The 17,194-nt window shown below is 34.0% G+C and overlaps 1 protein-coding gene across 7 annotated transcripts in view; it reads right to left on the bottom strand.

The window, feature by feature from the left end:
- The window catches only part of PKIA (cAMP-dependent protein kinase inhibitor alpha), a 90,107-nt gene that overhangs the window by 62,657 nt on the left and 10,256 nt on the right, over window positions 1-17,194 (bottom strand). Inside the window, exon 3 of one of the 7 annotated variants that reach the window (XR_012128278.1) lies at window positions 14,243-17,140. The exons of 5 other annotated variants lie outside the window; for them this stretch is intronic. The gene's annotated coding sequence lies outside the window, so the exon portion shown is untranslated. Of the gene's footprint in view, window positions 1-14,242; window positions 17,141-17,194 lie in introns of those variants that run through there. One more of the 7 variants, XR_012128276.1, reaches the window with a different exon arrangement.

The following is a 17,194-nucleotide window of genomic DNA, read 5'->3' as shown; positions in this document are numbered from 1 at the left end:
CTCACTATATCAGAACTATTTCATAAAGGATCTTGTTAGTCATCTCCATAAAAAAAAAAAATCCAAGCCATGCTTTTTCTATGAAATATTTGGAGGTTGCTATGACAGTGGTATTTCTAGCTCAGCCCCACAATTCGTTGTTCTTCAGTTCTTAACCAAAGTAACCTGGTTCTACTTGCTAGGTGTCACCTTCTAAGATTCCAAAAGATATTCCCACAATTTTCTCCAGAGATTGGAATTGGGAAAGCAATAGCATTATTAAATGCTGAACTTAAAAAAATTAGTTTCTATTTTGAGCACCCTAATATAGCTATCTTCATTTTGCATATTTCTTTTTTTATCAGGATGCACATTTTTACATGGTTGCAATTATAACAAACATACAGTTTTGCCTGTATTCCTTTACTATTTCTAGTAGTGAAAACATATTTCATGTAAGTCATTAGATGTTTTAATATTGAAGAACATATGACATTTGGTGGACATAATCCATATTTAATGCAATCAGGTCCATATTGCTATTTGTGTCCATTTCTTTATTTATTAGAAATAACTTCACAAGGAACATTCTTATGAATATGTATTTTTTCTAAAGAATTATTTCTTTAGAACAATTTAATAAGAATAAGATAGTTATGGCTTCTTTGTCATGTATTTATATGACAAACATTTTTTTTCTATTTTTTATATGAAACACTTTCTTATACAAAAACATTTTAATAGTATTTATACAAAGTATGAATCTGAATATATTCCGGTGAGGCATGTATAGTAGCCTCAACTCTCCATTGCCTTCCCTCAAGCCACACTGTACATTTATATTATTTGCATAACCCCTAAAAGCATTCAAATTTTTGACTTCTGAATTATTGGGTCAAAGGTATATGTATTTTTATTATTTTGAATAACTATTATCATTTAAATCATCAAAACCAGTTATATGTCATGTCAACATCACCGCCTTTTACTCATTTGAGTGATTTCTATAGGCACTGTGGATATAATGATGAAGTAAGACAACGTTCAGTTACAATGCAGTGTGATGTAACACAACTTGGAATAGGGTGTTAGGGTAACCTATAAAAAGGGCAGAAATCAGTATTCCCTAAATAGAATCATTACATGGGAAGAGGTGGCAGATGGGTGAAATATGAAAGAAGGAGAGAATTACAAGCGTAGAGTGCCATACACAATGGCCTAGAAAACATAAAGCAAAGAACATTTTAAGTATTATGAGAACATAGAGGGTGATGTTAGGTGTTAAAGGGCATGAATATATATGCCAGTTTTATAATAACATAGTCATCATTAGGTGTCATTTAATAATATTTTTATGTTTAATTTATTAACTGTATTAGCATGTCTTTAATATGCATTGCATATGAAAAAATAAAATTCCTGGCACAATCAATATAATGAAAAGTGGCATGAAGATTAGGAAACTCATCAATAGTTGCGAGAAGAGAGGCTTGTGCAATTCGATGGAAGCATGGGCCTATGTGTAGGAGAAGAAGAGGTGATGGAGCTGTAATGCTATGCTAGAACAGCTGAAGTTCCTGGACTGCCAGGCTAAGGAGCTTACTTTAGATTTATTCAGTGGCCAATGAAATTACATAGACATTTTAGAGGAAACAAAATATAATGAAAGGAAACACTAATTCCCTTAATTAAAAAGCAAACTTCAGACCATCCTGGTTTTAGCACTAGAAAACAATCTTCAGGTAATTGAAGGAGGAAATCTGCATCCGTTTAGGGGTTCTCTCATTTTAATTATCACTGGCACTACCACGCCAGCCTTTAGTTCCCCATTTTAACAGTTTTGTGTAGGTATGGACATACACACATACAAAATATTGCTTTGTTAACTTTAATACAAATGATATAGAAGGAATATCAAAAGATTTTATGAAATGTTGAGAGACTGGGAAACATAAAAAGTGAGAAATACACAAACAGTCTGGTTTACAAAGAACCAGCTTATTCTTTATAGAACATTGTTAGCCTGGAGTACATGAAACTCTATATTGGACTCCAAATATCTGTTAATCCTGTGAGATAATATTAAGATATTTGTATAGTCTGTGTATTAAAGATGTGATGGAAAAGGACCTTTACCAATAGAAAGAAAAGAAATTCTTGTAACTGTCTGTTATGCAAGCCCAAAGTAGAAGGGGCTATTTGGAAGAAACAATACTATAAATGATACAGTTTGGTCCAAGTACACAGCTCTCTATATTGCATTATTCAAGAGTACATTTTAGAATGCCTGGAATCAGAGTTCTTTCCCTAGTGTTTGAGACATGTAGGGTTTCTGAAATCACACTGAAAATTTGTATACATATGCATATGTATGTATGCATATGTACACAAATATGATATTAGGTGTTAAAGGGCATGAATATATATGCCAGTTTTATAATAACAGTCATTTTTTTGGAAATTGTATATATATATATATATATATATAATTTATATATAGGAAGTCATTAAAAGATTCCTAAGTCATTCTATGGCATTTCCTCATTCTACTCCTGTGCTCGGTCTTCAGCCTCTGAGACCTGTGCATAAGTCAACAGTGGGTAACAGCTCTCCCCTCCAACACTTTGCATCTTTGAAATGTCCTTAAGTAAAGCAAGCAGCCATCTAGTTCACACTGAATGTTCACACCATTCCTCACAATTGTTATTACTGTATTTCAGAAAATTAACAGATGGGGAAGAAATGGAAGTGAGTAGACAAAAGACAGACTATTATAAGGGCCAAGGTGAAAAGTAACAAAATCTAAACTATGATGCTATGTTTGGGAATACAAAAGTGAGGGCTAGCAAGAGGGACATCCTGGTATTCGGTATTGTTAAAAATGGAGACAAAAGGCCCCAAATGGAGTCACTTGTGCTAAGCCCCACATCAGCAAACCAAGACTTAATATCCTAACCTAATTGCATTTTAAGCCTTTCCTAGGCATGTAATCTTTACCAGTCAATCTGGAATTTCCTGGCTAGCACTAGTAAGGTATCATCTGATAGACCTCTGCCCTCCCCAAAGGAAGGTGACCTTGCCTGAAATAATCCTTTCTTTTATGACTTCCTTGCCCTACCCTCTTTATGCCTTTAGAAAACTTGCCTTTTCTGCAGCACTTTGGAGCTCCTTTCTGTTTGCTAAGTGGATACTCATTTATGACTCATTGAATAAAACCAATTAGATCTTCAAATTCACTCAACTGAATTTTGTTTTTTAACAATACATATCACAGTTTTTTTTTTTATTAACCAAGTATCATTCAGTGTTTGGAAACAATTTTTTAAAAAATTATTTTAAAATCATTAAAAAAAATTGCCACTAATTGGGGAAAAAAATGAAACTGAAGAGTTGATCAGTGCCTGGCATATAATAAGAACATTATAAACTTTGAAAAGAAGTAGACTACAATGGTGAAACTACAGATTTTAGTATTAGCCATATATTAATTTGCACAACAGATAATAGTTGGGCTTTTATATTTCTAATGTTTGTAAAAATTTAACTTCTGTTCATCTCATAAATTCACTAGACCCCTTATTATGCTTACAGTAGAGCTCTCCACATTTGAATTTTGAGATGTGGATGAGAAATAAGACCATGGCACAGATGAAGATGGTAAGACACTTAGTGAGTTGTAGCTGACATTCAGAAGGTATAAGTGGACACTAGTTCTACCGGACACATATTTCCCTTTCCCACCATATTTTCTGTTATATTTAGTTCACTTAAACTATTCACAGTTTTAAGGCCCACTAAAACACCACCTCTACCTTTTCAATACTTACCATATTTCTTTGCACTTTGTCATCTATTATTTTTGCTTCAAATTTCCCATCTTTAAAAGTCCACTTGTATACTCAGAGATACAACAGAGAGAGGGCAAGCACTACTTTCTGGCATTAAATTAAAATTAGGGAAGTACAGGGATGGCAAAATAATAATCAGAAAGTAGTATAAATGTAAAGAGCAGACTGGTTCTTCTAGAGAAAAAGAAAGCTAAATTTCTGGTAGAGAAGGTAGGTGAATCATTTTTAAAAAATCCCGATTTCAGTGAACTGAAGAGGTCAGAAAATATTAAGGATAAAGGCAGCTTAGGTTATTCATTAGGAACATGGAAGCTAGAACTAGTAAAAATCAGTGTTAAAACATGGCTTTTCCACTCATTACAACTTGAATAATTCTGGGCTGGTCAGAAAAAAATATGAACTAAGTGCACATTAAGTCAATGCTGAAAAATGTGATATACTTATTTGAAGTACAATTCTGGTAATATTTTGCAATGTTTTACCAAAAGTTCACATGTATATAAATTATACAATTACAAAACTATCTACTCATTTAAAAGAAATAGTATTATTCCTTCTCACAAAGTTCTGAAATCAAATAATATGAAAATATAAATTAAATTATTCACTGAAGTTTCTGAAATAATCAGAAAGTTTGAATCTAAATAAAATTATGTTTAACAAGGATGTGTCATTAATTAAATCGTTAAAGAAATAGAAAAGTTCAGTGGAAGTATTTTTCCTTTAAACTTTCCCCTTTAGGAGCTTTTATAAAAAAGAGAGCCAGTATCTGCCCCTCATTTCCCTTGAATAGGGTTAACTTCTATGAGGATATGATTTCATAGTTAAGAGCATAGCCTTTGGGGTTGAACCTTTTGTGACTGAATCCTAGACCTGCTACTTCCTAACTGCGACTTTGGGCAAATTTACCATCTCTAATTCTCTTTATCTTTATTGCAAAATGTGGATAACACTTAAGAGGATTAAGTGCCACTGAAAAGAAGTAATTGGTATATATTTAAGTGCTCAATAAATGGTGATAGAATAGAATTTGTCTCTCAGGATGAGTTTGAAGGTAAATGGAGGTAGTAGATATATGCATAGGGGAAATGCAGGGATTTGAGGTTGAGCTGAATTGGGTTAGAATGGATAGTTTCAAGGACAATACAGCAGTAAAGCGCCCTCTCTCCTCTACAGCTGACAAAAAAAAAAAAAAAGGGAGTTATGGTTAACAGGGAAGAGAGAACAGGTTGAAAACTAGTGACTTCTAAGTGCTTTATTTCTTTGCCTTTCATTTAATATATTTTAATTCTGTTAGGAAGGGTACAGTCTCTCCAGTTTGCCCCAGCTGTCTTCCTACTCTCTTGCCTTTGACTTGGCCCAGTTTACTTGACCTTGTGGGCATCTGAGTAAGGGAAGCATGTTTGACATGTTCTACACACAAAAACAGAGGAAGCTAAATACTGCTATCCAAAACGGATATGGATATATATTTATGTATGTCTGTGGGTCTGTTTGTACAATGGCTCTCTTGAGAAGTCAGCAAGAGGTTTGAAGATAGATTTCCAATCCTTCCTGACACTTGTTTGAGGCAGGGACAACAGCAGGCATAGCAGGAAAATTGGAGGGAAAGGAATCCTACCAATCTACCCACGCCCACGAGGACCTCTATAAACATTCTTACTTCCCTCCTAGCAGCAGAGCGCTCCAAGAAGTGATTTATATCGTTTCATTGCCTTGTTCATTCTCTCAATGCAGCTCCCACAGTCAGGCTTTCTGTTTTACTTTTTTTTTTTTACGTTGTTTTCTTCTGTGATGTCATTTGAAAAAATGAAGTGAATTTGCCTCAATCCTCTTTCTTCTTTATTCTAATGAGCTATAAAACTGGTAAATATCTTTTTCCTTTTCCTTTTATCTAACAATCCACCCTTTAGGGTATAAGACAAAGTTGTTCTCTCATAATATCAAACTGTATATATAAACTTTCACATTCATTATTTTATTATATTCATTTATATATTTAAAATGAATGTGAATATTAATGTTATCCCTTTAAATATAAGCCCTTCAGTTACTATTTTTGTCTTTGTGGGTTACAGAGGTCTTTATCACTCTGCTTTCTTTTTTTTTTCCTTTTCTCTTCTTACAACCTTCTAAAAATGTAATAACCATTCTTAACTCAAGAATGGATTTAGACCATAGGCCATAGTTTGTAACTGATGCTTTAAAATACAAAGAAGTTTGAGTTCAAGAAAAACACAACAAAATTAATTAACCAGTTACTGATGTTGAATATTCTACATTTTAATGCAGGTGAGATATACGTACAGTGATGACAATAAACTTACCAGCTCCCAAGAAATACAAGGAACTGAAGTATGTTGAGTCCAGTTGTTTTTGAATAAACCAGGCAGGTTCTTTTCTCTTGGTTCCTGCTTCTGACTCTCCCTTTTCGTGTTCTATACAAACCGTCATGTCCTTACAGTGAGTCCTTGCACTGAGATAGAGTTCTTGTTTTCACTTTAGATATAGCCATATGACAAATTACTGTGCTCATTTTCCCAATCTCTTATCACATGCTGCTTTTTTCTTTGCTAAAGTGAAAATGTTACTGTTGAGAAAATTTTCTTTTGCCTATTAAGATGATCTCATCAACTTTTCCCTCCTTATTTTCTGTTACATTTAATTCACTTAAACTACTCACAATTTTCAGGCCCACTAACACACCACCTCTACCTTTTTAATACCATATTTCTCTGCACTTTTTCTGTCTATTGTTTTTGCTTCAGATTTCCCATCTTTAAAAGTCCGCTTGTAATATCATGCACAATACTCTCACAGATACAGAAGAAATGGACGTAACACCATTTTACCAAGGCAAGCACTCTTACAAAGTCCAGCTGCTTTTTCTCAGCTGTACGCAGGAGCTCCCTGCTGGGATGGGTTGTCATCATCTTCAAACAAGCAAGATTAAGCCACACATACTACCTTAACATCTTCACATTCTGCTTGTCTCCCAGGCTGTAAACGTTAGAATAAGCATAGATTCGTAAGCATCTGCTATGGACTGAAGGTCTCCACAGACCCTGGCAAATTCTTATGTTGAAATTCTAATGTCCAATGAGATGGTGTTAGTAGGTAGGACCTTTGAGAGGTGCTTAAGTCAGCAGTGTAGAGCCAACATGAATGGGGTTAGAGCCTTATAAAAGAGGCTCTAGAGAGATCTCTTACCCTTCCACCACAGGAGGGAATAAGGAGAAGGCGCCAGCTCATGATTCCCAAAGAGGATCCTCAAGACAAGGCAACCATGCTACTAGCACTTTGATCCTAGACTTCCCAGCTCCCAGGAATGTGAGCAAAAAATATCTGTTGTTTATCAGCTACCCAGCTGGTGGTATTATCCACAAAGTTGGACCATGGCAAACATCTTTTTCCCTTAGGGGGACAGTTTATAGACTAATTACATATTATTACCTTGCACACAGCACATGATGCCAGGTGAAGTAAGTCCAGAAACAAAGTTTCTGAAGAGTTTTATCATGATCTGCTACCACACACCTGAGAGATACCACACACTTCGCTTAGGATTTAGAAGCTTCATAGAGCAGTGGTTTCTTCACAGTAGTATATGGACACCAGCATCTTGCTACCCACAGGGGAGACTGAATGTCTCTCACCTCTTCCTGTGTGACAATTATTCTGGTTTTGAGACTTGACCTTGGTTAATCTTCAAACTGGTTATTTTCATAAGTGTCTATTTTCTTGAGTTTCAGGAACATTCCTTATTACTCTCATATCCCCAGGGCAATTTTAGAAGTGTAGAGCATTGAAGAGTAGCTATCATGATGAGAAAGAAAAATAAGGTGATTGTCGTTCATTTATTCAACATCTACAAGTAGTTATCATATGCCAGACATTCAGGTATGGTGTTTTTGACGTCAGAAATAGCGAACAGTCCCTGACTTCAGGTGGTTCATAGCAAAGCTGGGATGACTTTCAACTAGACAGAATAGTATAAAGAATAGCTTAAGTGGCAAGAGAGGGTGTTAGGATAGAAGGGAGATACAGAGAAAAAAACAAGTTTATTATGAAACACTTTGGGAGAACAGCACACCTGATTCATGTTTTGAAGAAAACTTCATAGTGTGAGAAACAACAAAAAAGTTTGAGAATGAATGTTCTAAGGTAGAGGCAATAGCATGATTTAAAGCAAGAGGCATAATGAGCAATCATGGTTCTAGAGAACTGCCAGTGGTTAAGTACGACTGCAGTATAAGATCTATTTGAGCAAGGATCACAAGAGATGCCAAAATGTGCAGTGGATAATCTACCATAAGAATATATCACCTTTCTTTTATTGTAGTGAGTGGCTCTTATATGTCAATTATTTTTGTAGGTTCAGCAATGCAAAAAGAGCAATGAAAAAACCAAGACTCTACTCTCACAGATTTGCATTCTAGCTGTGGAGTATACAGAAAATAAATGAACACAAAATATATTGTTTGTCAAATGGAGACAAATTATGCAGAAAAACCTATCAGGGATGGGATATAGTATGTGTGTGTCAGGGTAAATGTGTGCCCCTGCATAATTATATGCAAAAGTTATTTTTTATAGGATGTTCAAGACCTCACTGATGAGGTGACATTTGACTAGAGACTTGGAGGAAGTTTTAATATATTATCATATACTCCATTATAAAATTCTATTTGTATGCATATGGATTACTTTTCCAGAACATTTCCAGCTGATACAATCATAAATGCAAGGGCCTTGGGATGGGAAACTGCTCCATGTTCAAAGCACAGCAAGGAGGCTGGTATTCCTGATGTGGAAAGCATGAGAAATAGTGGATGAAGTGGAGAGAGAGTTGCTGGTGGTGGAGGGGCAGCAGAGTAGATTAAGGCTTTTAAGTCTCTTTAGGTACTTGTATCCTTCTTGCTTCCCACTTCTTAAACAGAACCAAGGAAATGTCCAGTCCCAGGCAATAGAGAACAAGTATTTGGTATCTTCAGCTACATAATTGAGCTTAAAAGCCTGAATCTTAATGAAGAGAGATTTTGATAAATTTTCATGTCTCTTCTTTACTACATCAGATAAGAATGGATGGGTACAACCAAATAATATCCTATAGAGGGAAAGTACCGTCATGATTTGTTTTTGCTATGTCTGGTTTTTTCTTTTTTCATAACAAAAGAGAACTTACCATTACTATTTTGAAACTGAGAATGACTGGGGCAAAGAGAAGTTAAATGGTTCATTAAATGTGACCCTGGGTTTAAGAGTGGGAAGGGTGGGAGTGTTCTCTATCTGCTGGCCTAGGCCAATCACTCACTGGATGAGGGCCATTTACTTTCTATAGCTCCCCAGGGCAACAGTAGTTAGTTTCCCAATAGCTTGGACAGCTCTGTGAGTTAGGTCAGAGGATGGCTTCAGCTTTCCATAGCTCTCTCATTCCATTTACCAGATCCCCACATCAGTTAATAAAATATGTATCAACAGCAAAAGTATTTCCTAGAAATTTGTTAGAAATGCAAATTCCCAGGTGGAACTACCAAAATCACTGTTTTGACAAGCCTTCTGATTATATACTAACTCATGAGACCCATTGCTTTCCTTCTGGTGAGAGAGAGAGAGAGAGAATGACCAAGAAAGTATGCTTCAAAGTAAATTTGAATAGCTTCTTATATTGGGTTTTTACTGTGGTAATTCACAAATGATTAGAAACAACCGCAAGTTGAAACACGTAATTACTTTAAGGTCTCTTTAGCAGAAATCAATCTTTTACCATGGCAGTTCGTACGTGCTCCAGTTTATTACTTAATAGGTCATTTCCTTACAGAGGTGACTAACAGCAATTCAACAGAAAATGCTCTTTATATTTAAACAGCACTTTGTCTAATGCTTGACAAGTAGTGAAATGCAGCTCAGTAATTTTCTCAAGCTCAGGAAAGTAAATAGCCTGCATATACCATCACTGCTATTTGCTGGTTATTTCTTGGTGGTAACAATTGAAGTGATTAGCTGTGTCTGTTGAAAGTCAATGACTAAAGGAGAAAATACCATTCATTTTGGTTCCCATAGGGCTGTTGTTGATGAATTACTACTGACTTCAATTATTGAATCTCTAGGATAGGTAACTATTCTTACTGAGGGAAAATCTCAAAGAATGTTCTTTTGCTTTCTTTGATTAAACTTGATTTTTGAAAAATCATCCAGCCCAATCTACATTTAATTAAGGTACAAAAGCTACTTAACTTCTGCTACTTTTGTTTGCATAGGATTGATGCACTTGAAGAGTAAGAAGCAAAAGGCTCATTATATTGGAGGGTTTATTGAGAACCAAGACTATGTCTTAGTCATATTTGACTCCCCAGTGCTCAGCATGGTATCTGGGATAGTATATGTGATCAGTAGCTATTTTTTGAATGTATGGTGCCTAAATATGAATAGGTCAAGACACTTTTAGAGTTGGAGGCAACCTGTCATTGAGCAGAAAAGGTAGTTTAAAAACTACTAAATTCTCAAAACCTAGTGCTGGACTGAAGATAACGTGACCATGTCCTCTGTCACTGTCTATTGTGTAATACCAACACTTACTAACTAATCAAAGCAAGAGTTTCAGAATTCAACTTTGGGAATATTTACAAGATAAGGATTCTTCACCTACCATTTCTTATGATAACTTGGAACCCTAGAATTAGGAGACAATATACCAGTTTGTGATTTAAAATTGGAAATTTATCATCAAATTTTGGAGGCACAAATTAAAATTAATAGATAAATATTGGATTTTTTGTCAATGAAAAACCTAACTTCCAAAATGCTAAAGGTTAGTTTCTTGAAATATTAAAATTACATGTCAAACCAAAGCACCTTCAAAGGACTAGAAAGTTGCATGACTACTGTCAATGATTTTTTAATTTGTTTTTAAAAAAAGTTGCTTGTTTTAAATAAAACAAAGTTCAACTGAAGTGATTATACATCATTAATCTTGTAAAACTTCCTGTTAGATTTTTTCTATCTCCAAAATGTCAATCATGCATATTATACTGAGATTTGCTTTTTGCATATGATTTCTGTACACATTTCCTGTTTGAATTTTAATGCTGAGTACCCTCTCTTAACAATGTTATTGAAAACTGGAGTATGATTTACAACTACTCTGTTTAACACTCTATTTACCAGTACCTATGAGACAGGGACTGTGGGCTTAGACAGAGTAGAGTGCAGTCCTCTGGAAAAAGCAAGGCAAGATAATTAGAGTCAGAGTGATGTAACTTATGCAAAGAAACCCCCTTCCAAAACTCTGTGCTAAACATTAAGCTCTAGAGTCATTCTTCAGTGAGATCAGTTAATATTTTCCAGATAAAGGAAAGTATCTCAGCATAGCCCATGTTTTTATTATGCTAATCATTTGTAATCATGTGTAAGATTCACTTTAGCATGCTAAAATGTCCATGCCTATGTGCTGTTTTTCCTTCTTCAGACTTGATCAAGTGATTTGCAACCTGGGCAATTAATAATGGCAAGCAAGCCCAGCCATAAACATCATAGTAAAAGCAAGAAAGATTCCATCTTAGATTGCCTTTTAAACTGTTTAGTAAACAGACAGTAACTCAGCCCACCTTGAGGGCCGGGCAGGCAGTCTTAATTGATGATTGATATGCTCCCAGACCAAGAAGCTGCTATTCTGGGAAAGAAATCTGCAGTAAATTTCTTATGTTAATTTTGCAGAATTATCTGGAAGACTGATGAATAAAGAGACTTAATGTCTCCTCAAGGGTGGACATTCTAAAACCACTCAACAGGTCCACACCCCTACACCCTTTATCACATTCCTAAAAATCTTCAATGCCTACAAATCCCTTAGACAATGCACAACTATGGGCTCTCTTGTCCCCTCCTGGCATGAGCCAGAAGCTCTGTCCTCTCACTTAATCTCTAAATAAAAGCCTCTCCCTGGCTCTCCTACCTTGAGAGTCTGCTAAATTCATTCTTTGACTCTGCAGATAAGAACCCTGGCATCACCTAGACAGTGCTTGGTGCACAACAAACCCGTAATAGAATCCCTAAATTGTCTTGAATAAAATCCGTATTTATCTCCTAGCTTACTTAAGCACTTGGTGACAGATATAGGTTCTAATTTGATAAAAACATGTGAATAATCCAGAGTAAATGTTAACTCTCAGTACAAATTATCTGTTAAAATACAGAAAATGTCTCATATTTGGAATTACTTCCTGATAACCATAAATTCAGAGCTGTGTAAAGGCTTATTTGGGGGCATGTTACCATTTTCTCAGTTCATACTGAAGGAGTAAATTGACAAGAGAGAACACAAGATTTTCCAGCTCCAAATGAAGCTTGACTCATCTGTGTGGATACATCCAGTGAAAGACAGAAGGATCCATTGTTCTGTTGGATTAGCCCACATTAATGGAAAGATTAAGCTTTTCATTTCTGGTGCACAGGAAGAAAGAGAAAGACGAGACTGAGGTCTAGGTTTCAAGGAGCTTCACTCCACTTTTTCCTGCCCTCATAGGATCAGGCAATAGGCAAGAAAGAGTGTGAGAAACATTGCTGTGTACCTTTAAACACACAATAACCCTAGGTAACAGAAATTGTGGTTCAGGAAATGTTCAGTTAAATCTGGCCTGTCAAAAGAATTCCTCCTCTCTTGGTGGAGTAGCTTGGGGTGGAAAGGAGACTGAACATTTTTCGTTTTTCTATGATTTAAATCCAGCTTAAAACCTCACTAAAATGTATGGTTTTCTTCAAATAGGAAGGAACTAAAATTAAATAAGCTGAAAATGTTGAGGGTCAATAAAAATTGGATAATAATTTAAAAGAAAGAATTGTTGCTTTCAAAATCACCATAATTGCTTTTGCTCCAATTAGGAGACTGCTATTGCACTTTGAATATGATTATAAATAAACAGAAATTCACTTGCTGTCTCCATCTGATAATATTATCAGAGATGTCATTTGAGGAAATTTAAAATTATTTACTCTACTGAAATCTCTGTAAGTCCTTAAAGTGAACTTTGTATGTTACAGCACAGTGTCAACAAGCTGGCAGAATTTTGACATCTCTCCTGACTTCTTTTCTCTTCTTTTTTCTTTTTCCTTCCCTCTCTCATTTTTCTCCCTCCTTCTCCTTCTTTCCAAAATGAGTAAGTGGGCATGTAAACAAATAGTAGTGATCAAAACCTTTACATTCATTATTAGGGTTGGGAATGTGGGCTTTTACAATAACAGGTTTTAAATACTGTAAACTAGTTTTAAAATACTCTTATCTATGCCTTACTAGCTATGTGAACAAATCAATTATTCAATGGTTCTGTGCATGAGTTGGCCCATGTATAAAACAGGTAATAATAAAAATAGCGCCTACCTCTTAGAATTGTTGTAAGGGGTAATCCATTTGGTTTTAGAAAAGCATTTAGCACAGAGTAGGCATAATAAGTATTATTTTTTCACTTCTCTGAATATGTAAAACATTTAGTATTTGGATTCATATTCTTAAAATCTAACATCCACTGGTGTGAATCTCTGATTAGCTAAATGGAGAAAAAAAGTTGCTTTAGAAATTATTCCTTTAGTTTCTCATTTAATTTTTTTTTCTGAAAACCAGAATCACTATTTCCTGGCAGTGTCTATTATCAATAAACAATCCAAAACTGTAATATTATTTTGAGAAGGCACTGATTATTTGAAATGGAGGGAACTAAGAAATAGTAGAAAATAACTTTTTCAATTTTACTAATCCCAAGTGGTAGATGAAATGAATGGTGATATATGTGAAACTTTGTAGAAAAGTCATACAGAAAGAAGCACAAGTACTTACTGAACACTTGAAATTCAAATGACAGCAAATGACTAACTCTTAAATAAAGAAGCCGTCACTAAAATTAAAAATATAAATGCTTTTTCTTGCTTTCTTGTGGGAGGTGAAAGAGTACTTGGTAGGTGTAAGATTATTTTAAAAAGGGTACAGTGGTGATATTTTCAGAAGCATAAAAATACCCAGGCAGATTTTATAAATGGCCTGTTTAAAATAATTGTATGCTTAACAGAAACTTAGTAGAATTTATTAAAATTGTCCAGTGTACTTACTGGAAAGAATTTACTGTGAATATTAGTTATTTCCTTTAAAAATGATAGATTATAAGGCCTGGTGTTCCAATTAGGTTACAAATTACATAAATAATGTTCTAGTATGGGGGAAAATTTACTACTAAACTTAGTCCTACAAAATGTGCATACATGTATAAATAAAATTATATAATCTTACAAATGTAAGCACACACCAATGCAATCCTTTAGTATTCTAACTCAAAAAATCAAGTTGTGAAAATGCTTTATTTACTATTTAACATTCTTCTTTTCTCACTTAACATTCTACAGAAAGAATTTTTAATTTACTAGTTTCTATATTGTTTCCTTCTCTAGAGAAGTTGATAGTCACAAAGATACACAAACTGGAATATGGTGAAAAAACAGGCAATATAGATTTAAATGTGAGAACTTGTTTAATATGTCCACCTCTTTGTGTTGATGAAAGTAAGCCATATAGATTTTCCTGATTCAGGCTCTAGTGAGGTCTATGGGCAAATCTGTAACTAGGGGTAGATCCAGGCCTGTTTCCATTTTTGTGCTTACCCCTTAAGCATGTCCAATTCCTACAGCATAGAGGGAAACACTAGGTTGGCCATGTCCATGAAACAGGTCTGCATTACGGCCCTGCCACTTAATAACTCTGCTTACTGCTTAAGTGAGCAAATTGCTAAACTGCATGAGCTTCAATTTTCATTTCATTTTTCACAAAATGAGGATATTCCTTGATCCTACAATTTTAGAAAGTTGGGTTAGTCCAATGAAGAGATAGATATAAAATGTTTTGAAAATTATAAAATGCTTTAAAAATTTAATTTATCACTGTTATTTCAGGATGGGAGAAAACTCCCTTTCCCCTTATGTAGTATTTTTACAGCCGGCCTACATCTTCCAGATTTATATAAAAATTGAACACTTTAGCAACACTTGACAATGTTTAGATGTTAATATACATATCCAAACAGGCACATTTCCTCTTAAATAGTCTTAAAAGTAATACATACACATTGCAATGAATTTGGAAATACAGAATGAGATTAAAGGGAAGTCAAGGTCGATCTCTCTACTTCCTGAGGATTTTTAAATTTTCTTTAGGTCTTTTCTTCTATGTATGTGATATTTAAAACCAAGTTGTGAATATGCTTTATTTATTACATAACATTCTTCTCTTCTCACTTAACATTTCACAAAATGATTTTTTTATTAGTTTCTATGTCATTTCCTACCCTAAACATCTTAAAATTCTTAATAGTGTACATTAACAGTGAGCTATTATGTAGATGAATAAAATAAAAATCAGCATAATCTAAATATATCAGAAATTCATATGCTTTCAAGGATATTCCTTTTTTTGTGTGTGTGAGCACTTTGCTTTACAGATTATCCAATATTTATATTTAATTAAAGACCATGTAAAGTTTTATTTAGTGCTTTTAAATGAAAAATGTTAAAGACTGCTCCACTTGAAAGCCGATAAAATGCTCCAAATAGCTTCCTTGTACTTAAATGAGGTGGTAGATATAGGAGCACTATGGAAATATAGATTACACTTGCATTTAAATAAAAATCTAATAAATACTATAGAATTGTTGCCTACTCAATATTCTGTTAACAATTGGTAATAGGCATATCATAGAGAATGATTAAACATTAATAGTCATCTGTCAATTATTAAAATCACATTTGTATGGTACAATGAATTTTCAGAAGTGGAATAGCAAGTATATTTTATTGTTAAAGGTTGCTGCCAACTGGTAAATTATTTCATAGGCTATAGTCTAAAATGTATCACTTTACTGATATCCAAGAGACATCTTAGTATGTAATTAATAGGGCAGAAACTCTAAGCCAGGGATATTTTTGTCTTTATAGTACACTTGAGACACCAGTTATTAGAAACCAGAATAACATTAATAACCTTCAAATTAATTTTGACCCTTAAGTGTAGCAATTTTAAAAAGTTAGTATGTTTGAATACCAAATTAAAATTCTTAAACTAGTATTATAATTCATACAGTGTTTATGTGAAATATTACATGTATAATACTTCAATAAATTAATAAAAATTATCATAAATATCTGTGTCCCAGAAAAGATTGAGAGAGAACTTCTGGTAGTGTCCATTAATGTGTGATTAATCACTGTTACTTTTATTTATAAAGCACCCAAACATACACATATATCTATACATATTTATAAGAATATATATCTTTAAGAAAAATATATTCCAGAATTAATTTTAAAACATTGCTCTTTTGTGCTTATATTTTCTAATTCAGAGGTCTGGTCTTTAGGAAAAACTTACTCTTACTAATGATTTACACTTTTTACTTGAAAGAATAAAGTTATTTTTTCCAGATACACATGAATAAATTCTACCAATCAAGTAATTTATTGCAAATTTGGCTGTAGTTGTTAATCACCACAAAATTCTGACTTGTGAACATTGTGCCTTACATTTTAAATGTAAGGCTACAGACAGTTTGTGTACTAATTCCTTAAGCCAAAGGGTCCCATATCAACAATAAAAGCCATATAAGAAAAAATGTAAGGTCATGTGTTTTTCAAGTGCAGAAAAAATTATCATCATACTAAAGAAAATGTGTGTGTACTAACAATGCGGCTTTTATAGGCTGATGTTTTTTCTGTTACTAAAATTTTCACATTAATTGAGGCTCTATTTTTTATTTCAGTTTAAAGGTATTGCTATTGATCAAATTTAATCAATATAACCTAGTAATGAACAAGGCCCTAAATATTGAAATGCTTACATGTTTGTTCTAAGTTCTCTGAGCTTCAGTAAAAAGAAAGGTATCATATACAAAAGGGTCCTTTCTATATAATGTACAACAGAATTACAGGTTAATTTTCCATTTTTGACAACTTAATGATATTGATTAACCATAAGAAACTTCTTCAAGAGATACACACTTAAAAAAATATTTGGGTTAAAAGTCAAGACAATTAGCAGGATCTTCAAAGGCTTTTGTTAGAGGTAGTGAGTGTTAACAACTCTCTATAAATTAAAGTTGCCCTGTTACAGGAACTTTCACACTGTACTATGAAAAAAAAAAGAAGTCCACTGTTGGTTTTAAGTAATGTTGTATTCCCATTTTATATGACACTTGTTTCTGAAATCAACACCCTTATTCAACAACCTTACTATCATTTCTGATTGTGAGTCTGTGAAAAGGTGATTAGACATATGGTACAATCTGAAAGAAAGAAAGAAAGATGCAGAATTACTAGCCTGTTGACTTAACCAGGCC

The sequence above is a fragment of the Manis javanica genome, chromosome 2 (assembly GCF_040802235.1).
Source record: "Manis javanica isolate MJ-LG chromosome 2, MJ_LKY, whole genome shotgun sequence".
NCBI lineage: Eukaryota > Metazoa > Chordata > Mammalia > Pholidota > Manidae > Manis > Manis javanica.
Note: the sequence above shows the minus strand (reverse complement) of the source record. Positions and strands in the feature narration are given on the sequence as shown.